The 9,005-nt window shown below is 37.0% G+C and overlaps 1 protein-coding gene across 1 annotated transcript in view; it reads left to right on the forward strand.

The window, feature by feature from the left end:
* Positions 1 to 325: 325 nt before the first annotated feature.
* LOC141293953 (NACHT, LRR and PYD domains-containing protein 3-like) overlaps positions 326 to 9,005 on the forward strand; it is a 35,221-nt gene continuing 26,541 nt past the window's right edge. The window contains exon 1 of the mRNA XM_073826026.1: positions 326 to 409. The gene's annotated coding sequence lies outside the window, so the exon portion shown is untranslated. The remainder of the gene's footprint in view (positions 410 to 9,005) is intronic.

Below are 9,005 nucleotides of genomic sequence, written 5' to 3' on the forward strand. Positions count from 1 at the left end.
ACAGCCCTGGTGATCCGACAACCGCTGCAACCGATTCATGACTCGAGAACGAATCGCTCTGGCAGCTGCTCTGCTCATGCGCACCATCAGCTCTCTTTTCACATCCATTCAAACACTGTTTGAGTAACTGAATAACTCGGGAAATGTATTTATTTTGAATCAGAGGGAGTGTCGGGCACGTTAAAAAGTAAAAACCTTTAAGTAATTTGTGGATTAGTGCTTACTAGAGACGCGAACCGTTTCAAAAGATTCAGTTCGATTTGGTGAACTGGTTCAACCGGTTCACTAAGAAGATCCGGTTAAATAGAACGATTCGTTCGCGAACCGGACATCACTACAAAAAACACCAGAAGAAAAAGTTCAGCAGAGCGGTTTCAGTTTACGTTTGATTTTGTGCAAGAATGTGAATGTAAGTTCCGAGATCTTTATTCATCTGTCATATATTGTGATAATGTTGCCTCTGATAGTGAAGCGTTCTGAAACAGCGAAGTGTTGAACACAGTTGTGTCGGAGCTTCCGTGTTAAACGTGGCAAACCGAGCCGCTGCATGCCTGATTGCTGTCCAGTTCACATTGAATGTGGTGAATAGAAAAGGTGTGCATCATTCCTGACACCTGCATGAATACAGTTGGTTGTGTGACTGTAAGTGCTATTGAAGTTAGAAAAGTGTATACCAATGTCGTGTGTAACTTTAGAGATTCGGCTTTTGCTTTCTACAGTCGGCATTCAGTGTTTTAAAGCTCTACTCTGGACTGTTTTCTTGATTCCGCTAGCGAAAAACTGTTGCGGTGATTTAAAAGGGTTATGAAACACCATTTTTCATGAGTTTTTCAGTGTTTGTGTTGCATGTCATAGACAACAACGTTAGCATCTGTTAATATTAATTGTTAGAGACAACTGGTTAATTATTATTATTATTATTATTATTAGGCTACTATTTTTTTTTTTGCGCTATTTTCATCTTTCTGGTTTAAAAAGTACATTGTGCTGACGTCAGAGTGTGTGACGTGGAAGTGGACTGTAGACAGAGCCAGTGTTGGGCTTCACTTTTTCCAAGTGGTGCTCGCGGTTTGGCCATCTGGCAAATGTCAGAAGGGCCGGACCATTCATAAAAAAAACTTTTTTTAGTATGTTTTGTTTCTACATGCAGGCAGCTTTTATATCTTGCAAGATGTGAATATGATGATGATAGTAATAATAATAATAATAATAATAATAATAATAATAATAACAAAATGTTAAGCATTTGGCCCAATCGGAGGTTACGCGGATGTAATCAAAATCTGGCAAGAATGTCAAACAGTAAGTGCAACACAAGCTAATTGTCAGAGATGGGCCATAAAAAAGGAAAGGCAGTGCCGAATAACTCAAAGCAAAAAAAAAAAAAAAAAGGGCTTTAAAATCAGACGCTGTCCAATGCATAAAAATGAAATATTCTCGAAAGGTTTAAATTCGTCTGTTGCATCGGAGGACAGTAGCGCAGAGTAGGTAAGAAGAAAACAGAAAATAGGGCCTATACTTCTAAGTCATTATACTAAAATATACTAATTAATTTTCACGCCATTCACGCTACTTCTGACAGTTTTTGACAGTAACCTACACTGTGTTTAACAGTTGTGAGCTTAGCGTAGAGCTCCTGTACATTTTAAAATGTCATTATCAGCAGATAACGTGGGATTTTGGGTATACAGACTGCTGGAAAGTTAGGACAATTCTAATTCCCATCTGCTTTATTAAAGTAAAAAAAAAAAAAAGTATCTACAAAAGAGGTACTAATAAAACAAAATCACGGCTTATTTCTGCATCTCCAGTGAAATTCCACCCCTCTCTGGTGGTTCAGCCCATCCATCATCAGAAACCACAAGCGAGGTTACAGAGAGCAGAGCAGAGAGAAAATGGGCCGACAATTACTCACTAAGTTTTTCCAAAAGAAAGGCGTATGCTTATTCACAAAGCCTTTATTCACCAACCTCATATTTTGTCATAGGGCCCAAAATTGCGAGCGGCACCCCTGGCTTTAGCCATAGCACTGTAGGCATTTGTAATGTACTCAACCTTCATGTGATAGGCTATGCATTATGCTACACACACACAGACACATATATATATAAATATATATATGTACATATGTGTGTGTATGTATATGTATATAATTTCTTAAACACATCTCAAAGTTCAGTTTATCTTTAAAGTACAGTTCAGATTTCTTACCGTGCACGGCGTGCAGCATACAGGTTGTACATTAGTTCGAATGGACTCTACCTGCATCTGGACCAATGACGTATCAAATCCCGCCCACTAGATAGAGCTCTAGCTCCTCCCATTTGGCTCTGCAGCGAGCACCCTCTCACTTTCCCCCCATTTATTGATTAAAAGCTCTCCTGTCCCCATGTTGAGAGAAATTGTGAGTGAGATGTTACTTTAGTTCTAAAAGAACACATACAGTGTTCCTCAATGAATAAAAACTGTGAAATTCAACGCAAACCTGCAATAACTAAAAGTTAAATAATACAAATATCCTGTATGTATTAAATCCCATTTTCTTAACCAATGTCTATAAACCAATGTTGTAATAAGACAGGTTGCGCTCCAATTTTGTGTTTTTAAACAGTCTTTCTTGATGCAATCCATCAAAAGGCTAGCTTGATGGAGATGGATCACTCAAATCAGAAAGAATATTTAGGCTATGATGACGGTGGCAATAGACATGACCGGTAAATTATAGTTCACAAGGAATTAGTTTGTTCCTTCTAGATACTAAATATTTTCAGGTGAAAGCATGATTTAAACAGGTACAGCACTTATTCACACGCAGTCGCTCTATCAATAATGCATTAAAACAAATGTAATGGTATCCGGTTTCGAATAAGCAGAAATCTGTAAGAAATGCAGTAATCCGTAGGTAAAATAACGTAATATTTTAATTAAAAACTTTGCACTGCATAAAGCAGCAATTATACTCTTTTAATGCTGACAATGTTATTAGCTTGGTATGTGGTAGGAACAAAGTTTGCACACTAGTGTTCCAAACTCTCCTGTTATTCTGTTTTAGTATTTTTTATTTTAATATGTGTTATGAACAGGACCGTTATATTTCAAACATTATTTCTGATTTTTTTTTTACGCGGAGCGAAGGCGGAGCGGCGTTTCTGATATCAGTGAGCGAGGAGTGGAGATGGAGCGGAGCGATTATTAAATGCACAAAAAAGGTTGAAAACACTGCTTTAATGTTCTCCCATGGGGGTTTGAAATATTGTAGGCTATAAATTAAATTTGACTGAAATGCTTGCATTGAAACATTTTGCAGTCTACCTGGGATAAAACTGAGGTAGATGTTAAGTTTTGTGAAGGATGGCCACTGTTAGGAAACCTCATGATCAAACTAACAGCGATCTAAAATATGTATTTTAGGTTTGGAAATGACTTATTTTGAGTTTTTATATTTGTCCTCACCCTACCTGAACAGATGAATAATCTTCCACATTATTAAACCAGATTCCACACACATCTACTTTAGACAAAGTTTGGATTACACACTAAGCAGAGCTCACAAACAAGTAAAGATGCTTTATTTATTATCAAGTGCATGTGTCATGTTTGTTGATCCAGCATAGCACAGCTCCACTTCTGATTTGTGATCAATACTCTACAGGTAAGACTATAACACTGCTGACACCTAGTGGTTGAAGCCTTTTAAGCACAAACCTAAATCCCAATTGTGGCATACTGCTGAGACTCATAAGGCAAACATGTAGAAAGGCTGAGCGAAAGTGGAAAAAAGACAATTTACACATTTCATTACAGCTGTTCAAAGACAGTTTATTGGCTTATCAGAGAGCCGCCAAATCAGCTAAGGCGACCTATTTCTCCAATTTAATTTGGGACAATCATTCTAGACCTAAGATCTTGTTTTCTGTCATTAATTCTGTTCACAATCCCCCGGTAAATACTGTGTCAGTTGCCTCTGTCGCTCTATGTGAAAGCTTCTCGAGGTTTTTTAAGGACAAAGGAAGTAAACCCAGACTGGTAGCTTATAATTCCCCCGCCGTTGTCTGCATCTTGAAACGCTTTTGAACCAGTTTCTCTTCAGTCACTCAAAGACACTATTGCTAAACTAAAACCATCCTCTTCTCCATATGATGTTATCCATCCTAGATTTCTAAAACAAACTGTTGATTCAGTCGGACCGGGCCTAGTGTCCTTTTTTAACAAGTGTCTTTTAACAGGTGTGCTTCCTGCTTATTTGAAAGTGGCTACTGTCACACCTCACCCCAAGAAGCCTTCACTCGACCTGTCTGTTTTAAAAAACTATCACCCGATCTCTGTTTTACCATTTATTTCAAAGGTTTTGGAAAAGATTGTTTTTCCAACTTCAGTCTTTTCTTGCTGTAAACAGTTTGTTTGAACACTTTCTTTTTTTTTTTGAGTTTTTCTTGGATACATTTTAATAGTAAATGTCAGGGCAGAGAGTCACTTCAACATTAAGAAAAAGAAAAAATCAATGAGTAAATAAAATAAATACAGTTGAAGATATGGAAGTAAATGGGTCATTGACGTATAAGGATTTTCAACAAGCAAATTTTAAAATGCAAAAACTAATATCATCTTTTGTAGTTGTTCAAACAACAAGAATGTTAAATTCATATTACAATTTTAAATTAAGTGGTTTTATAGTTTTTTCAGCTCGATGAACTGGCCGCAGCCTTAAAAAATGTCATGTGGTGCGACCATGATTTATATTAAAATTAATTAATTCCCTTAACATGCTTAACATTTCTTTTATATGTTCTCAGTAATTGAAGTGTTTAGAAACAAAGTATTTGCAATTCTTTTGTTTTTTTGCGAATAACGATCTCACGTTTGTTCTAGAATTTCAGAGTTGCCACCTTAAATGTAGTTAGCAGACTTATTTTCTCTGTAAATTGCATAAAACTGATAAAAAAGTTTTAAAAATACCATTTACTTAAGCATATTGTGGCAGTGATTCATATTCAGCCACATAAATTATATATATATTTTTTTTTATTTAATACAGTTATTGCTGTTATTGGTCGCACCACATGATGAATGGTCGCTCCAAATGACACAAAGACCTTACATCTATTTAAAGAGATCTTATACAAAAAATAACAGATTTAAACTTTTTACATTTTATTCAAATTTCACAGAAATGTCATTAACACAAACATTAGTAAACATTTTTATAAAACATCACAAATATTTTTTGATCGGAACGATCATGTATCAGTATGTTAACGATTAGTATGATCATAACTAAACATCATAAAACATCAAACAGATTTAAGTAAACACTTGCCTTCAGATGTAATTTAACAGTACAACTGATGAACAAACAAAAACTGAGGGGTATTTGCAGAACATGGCACTAAAAGTAGGTATTATTTTAACCCCATGTATTCTGGAATATTTCCCAATCTCGGCTGTTCAGTTTAGAGTAGCGGGAGTTTGCTGGCTCAGGTTCCGAAATGACAGCACGAATGTCATTCTTTCCATAGAAAATGGCATCTTGAGTTTGTGGCCACATGTAAAGGTTCTTTGTACCCGACTGCCGCATGGAGCTAATCTGCACATCTTCTCCCACAACCTCAAGGACCTGGCCTACATATGGAAGCTCATCATGCGTTACAATCACAAACTTGCCACTCAAGTCTTGAACACTAGCTTGTTCCTTTGGTGGCTCAGGAGTGCTTGAGGGATCCTCGGCCTGGCACACAGTGTTGCTCAGGTCTACTTTTACTGGCTGATAACATAGGCATGTCTTCATTTCTGTATGTTTACAGAAGCACGACACCTCCCTATGACTAATTTGTGCAACTTGTGAAGACAAAACTTGATGTATCTTTAAGGTGCCCCTCACAGCTGTCAATTTTCCTGGAATCATCTCATCATATTTCTGAATGCTCTCTTCACTTATCCAGTAGTAAGTAATAGTTGACTTGGATTTTTTGGCCAGCATCTCATACACTTCCAGTGGAGTCTGCAGCTCACCTCCTCTTTGGACATAGAGATCTGCATCCCTCTTTACAGCACCACCAATGCCATCCGGGGCACCCTTTCCATGAGACTTTTCAGAATAGTTCCATGTAACATGCTTGAACTCAGAAAGAAAAGGCACAGTACTAAGGAGGTAGAAGTTTGTTTTGTTCTTGTACTGTGTGACAGGTCCATCACTGATTATATGTAGAGTTGTAATCTGTGGACAGGTTGCCCGAAGCTCTTTCAGTATGGGCTCTAAGTGTGCCCACACGGCTCTTTCATCATGACGAAGGCTTTCCGACAGTGTTGCATATGATTTGGTGCCATGGACTGTGTAGAGGACAGCAGTGTGTATTGTGGCCTGTTTTCGGCTGCCCCCAAAATGATAAGCTTGTATTTCTGTACTCATCTTGCAGGCATAGTTTTCCGAGAAATCAATATGAAGAACCGCTTCAAATTCAGTGAGATTTTGCTTTAGGTCACGAAACGGTTCAGTTTGGTGGATCCAGTTGAATTGATGTGCGGCTAAAGTCTCTAGCCTTTTGAGGAACAGCTCTTTTAAGTCCTGGATTGTCCCTGTGTGTGTTTGTTTTAAAACATTTACAAAGGTTTTCTCTCCATTCTTTGACTTTACCTGCTCCCATTGTTCCCAACGAACCTCAGTACAAGCTGTCTCTGGAAATTCAACTTCGTCAAAGCAGCACTTTGGACATACACGATACATGCATGCTTTGTTTTTAGGGTGACACACTATCATATTTATCAGCTCTGAGATGCTGGTTGTCCTCAGCAGTCCCATCTTGGCAAGTTTGTTAACCAATAGCCGGAGATTCTCATGTTCCACACATGCACATGTATCTCTCTATCCCTGGTCTTCGGCTCTGTGATATAAAAAGGCCGTCTTCTTGCAAACTGTCTGTAAGATATGGAGAGAGACTGTTCCACCTCTGGTTGATACTGTGCATGGAGCTCAGTGAGGGGCTTCGTTAGAACTCTTCTTTGCTTCTTCTGTTTATTTTTGGTGATGGTGTCTTTTTTTCCGGCTAAAAGACGACTATTTTCATCTCTGGAAAGAAAATTGATAACAGCTTGCTTTCTCTGTGCTGACAGTTTCTTAGACCCTCTTTGCTTGAATTTTTCTTTAGGCTTAGGCTTGGCCTTTGTCTTGCTATTAACCTCTTCTCACTCTTTCTGAATTTATCCTTTAGTTTTCTCTCCTCTGCTAGCTGTTTCCTCAGTTTTAAAACCTGCTTTTTCAGTTTACGCTTCTCTTTCTGCAGTCTTTTGTTACATTTCTCTGCTGAAGATACATTCCTTCTCTGATCTCTCTCTGGTGTGGAGGACACTGGTGGATTAAAATCGTCATTCAGAGGTATGGGGCCTATCACAGGTTGACCTGCATTTTCTGGCTGCTCTTGTGCTACATCTACATTAATCAGATCTGCTGGAATGCTGTCAACAGATGGTGGCGTCATTTCTAATACAGCATTTGCCATCTTCTTCCTTTCCCTGTAAGCCTGGGATGCGGCCTTCCATTTCTCCCTCTGTTTCTTTTTCTGTCTCTCTAGCATCTCACTTGACTTGACATATGGAATCTTTCCCTGCAGTTTTCTTCTCTGGTAGCTGAAACAGTAATGTAATTTAGCATCATGCCATAAATTAGTTGTGTTTAGTCTATTTTACTGACCAGTGCATGAATACGTTACCAAAAAAAAAAAGCATTTTCTCCAGTTAATGAAAAATACACACAAGCAACTTCATAATGCTTTATTTATAGTTTTAATAATAATTAAAAAATAAAAATACCTTTCTCTTCTCCTAGCAAGGTACTCTGCCCTTGCTGCAGGGTCAGAATTAACATGCTGCCTATGGCGAGTGGTTTTTTCCTTGCTTGACAGTGGCATCTGGTAAAATCAATTAAAATAGTTAAATGAACGAATGAATGCATGCATGCATAATTACCAAACTGAAAGTACATGCTCTAAATGTTCTTTTTTTCCCTCATATTGTACACAGATTAAATATAAACCATCTAAAATATAGATGTTTAAAAAATGACCCAAATTGCCTAAACTCTATTCCAAATTAGACTGAAATAAAGTACTTTATGTATTTAACCTATTAATTGAATATAAAATTAGAAAACCTTCCTATCTAGGACATATATCTATCATGAAAAACACTCTGCAGTGGTCGCGCCACATGATATTTGGTCGCACCGCATGATGTTTTCAAATTCATTTAAAATTTACAGGCACATGACTGGCCACCTAAAAAAATAAGCTAGCTTTTCCAAAGAATGCTACTATGGAATTTATAATAAAAATATATATTTGAAGAGAGAACTTAATATTCATTGTTTTTTTAAGGTCATACCACATGATATCCAAATGTGGTCACTACATAACAGCTGTTAAAAAAGTATTTTTATTCAAAATTTGAAAGAGAGCTACACACCTGCTTTCTGCTTCAGTTGCTCCTTGGCAGAATTGCAATATGATGCAACATCCTGTCTTTGAATGGATTTCAACATAAAAGTCCCAAAATGGTAGTTTCTTGATGGTCGCACCACATGATATTTTATAAAATGGAAATCATCGGACAAAGTTTGTTTGTATATTATGATGGAAATATAAATACAAATGCTTTGCAATTTTATACACAATTACAAAACACTGCCTAAATTATGCCAAATAGTGCAGAAAATTAATTTGAATAAATTTAAGGTGATTTCAAAGATGTTTACCAAAAAAAAAGTTATGGCCGGACGGTCGCACCACATGATGTTTTGACACTTTGAATAACAAAAAAATTACAAATAACTTATGTTTTTAGAAAAGTTAAAATTGGTCCATATTCGGGAGAGGTACCTCTTACATATGGCATATTTTTTGCATTTAAACCAATTTTTTAACAGAAAAAAAATAAATCGGACAAAAAATGTAGGCGTCACGTCAATGACCCAAATATATATGATCATACAAAGTCACATCACACCTAAGTAATGC

The sequence above is a fragment of the Garra rufa genome, chromosome 20 (assembly GCF_049309525.1).
Source record: "Garra rufa chromosome 20, GarRuf1.0, whole genome shotgun sequence".
Lineage (NCBI taxonomy): Eukaryota > Metazoa > Chordata > Actinopteri > Cypriniformes > Cyprinidae > Garra > Garra rufa.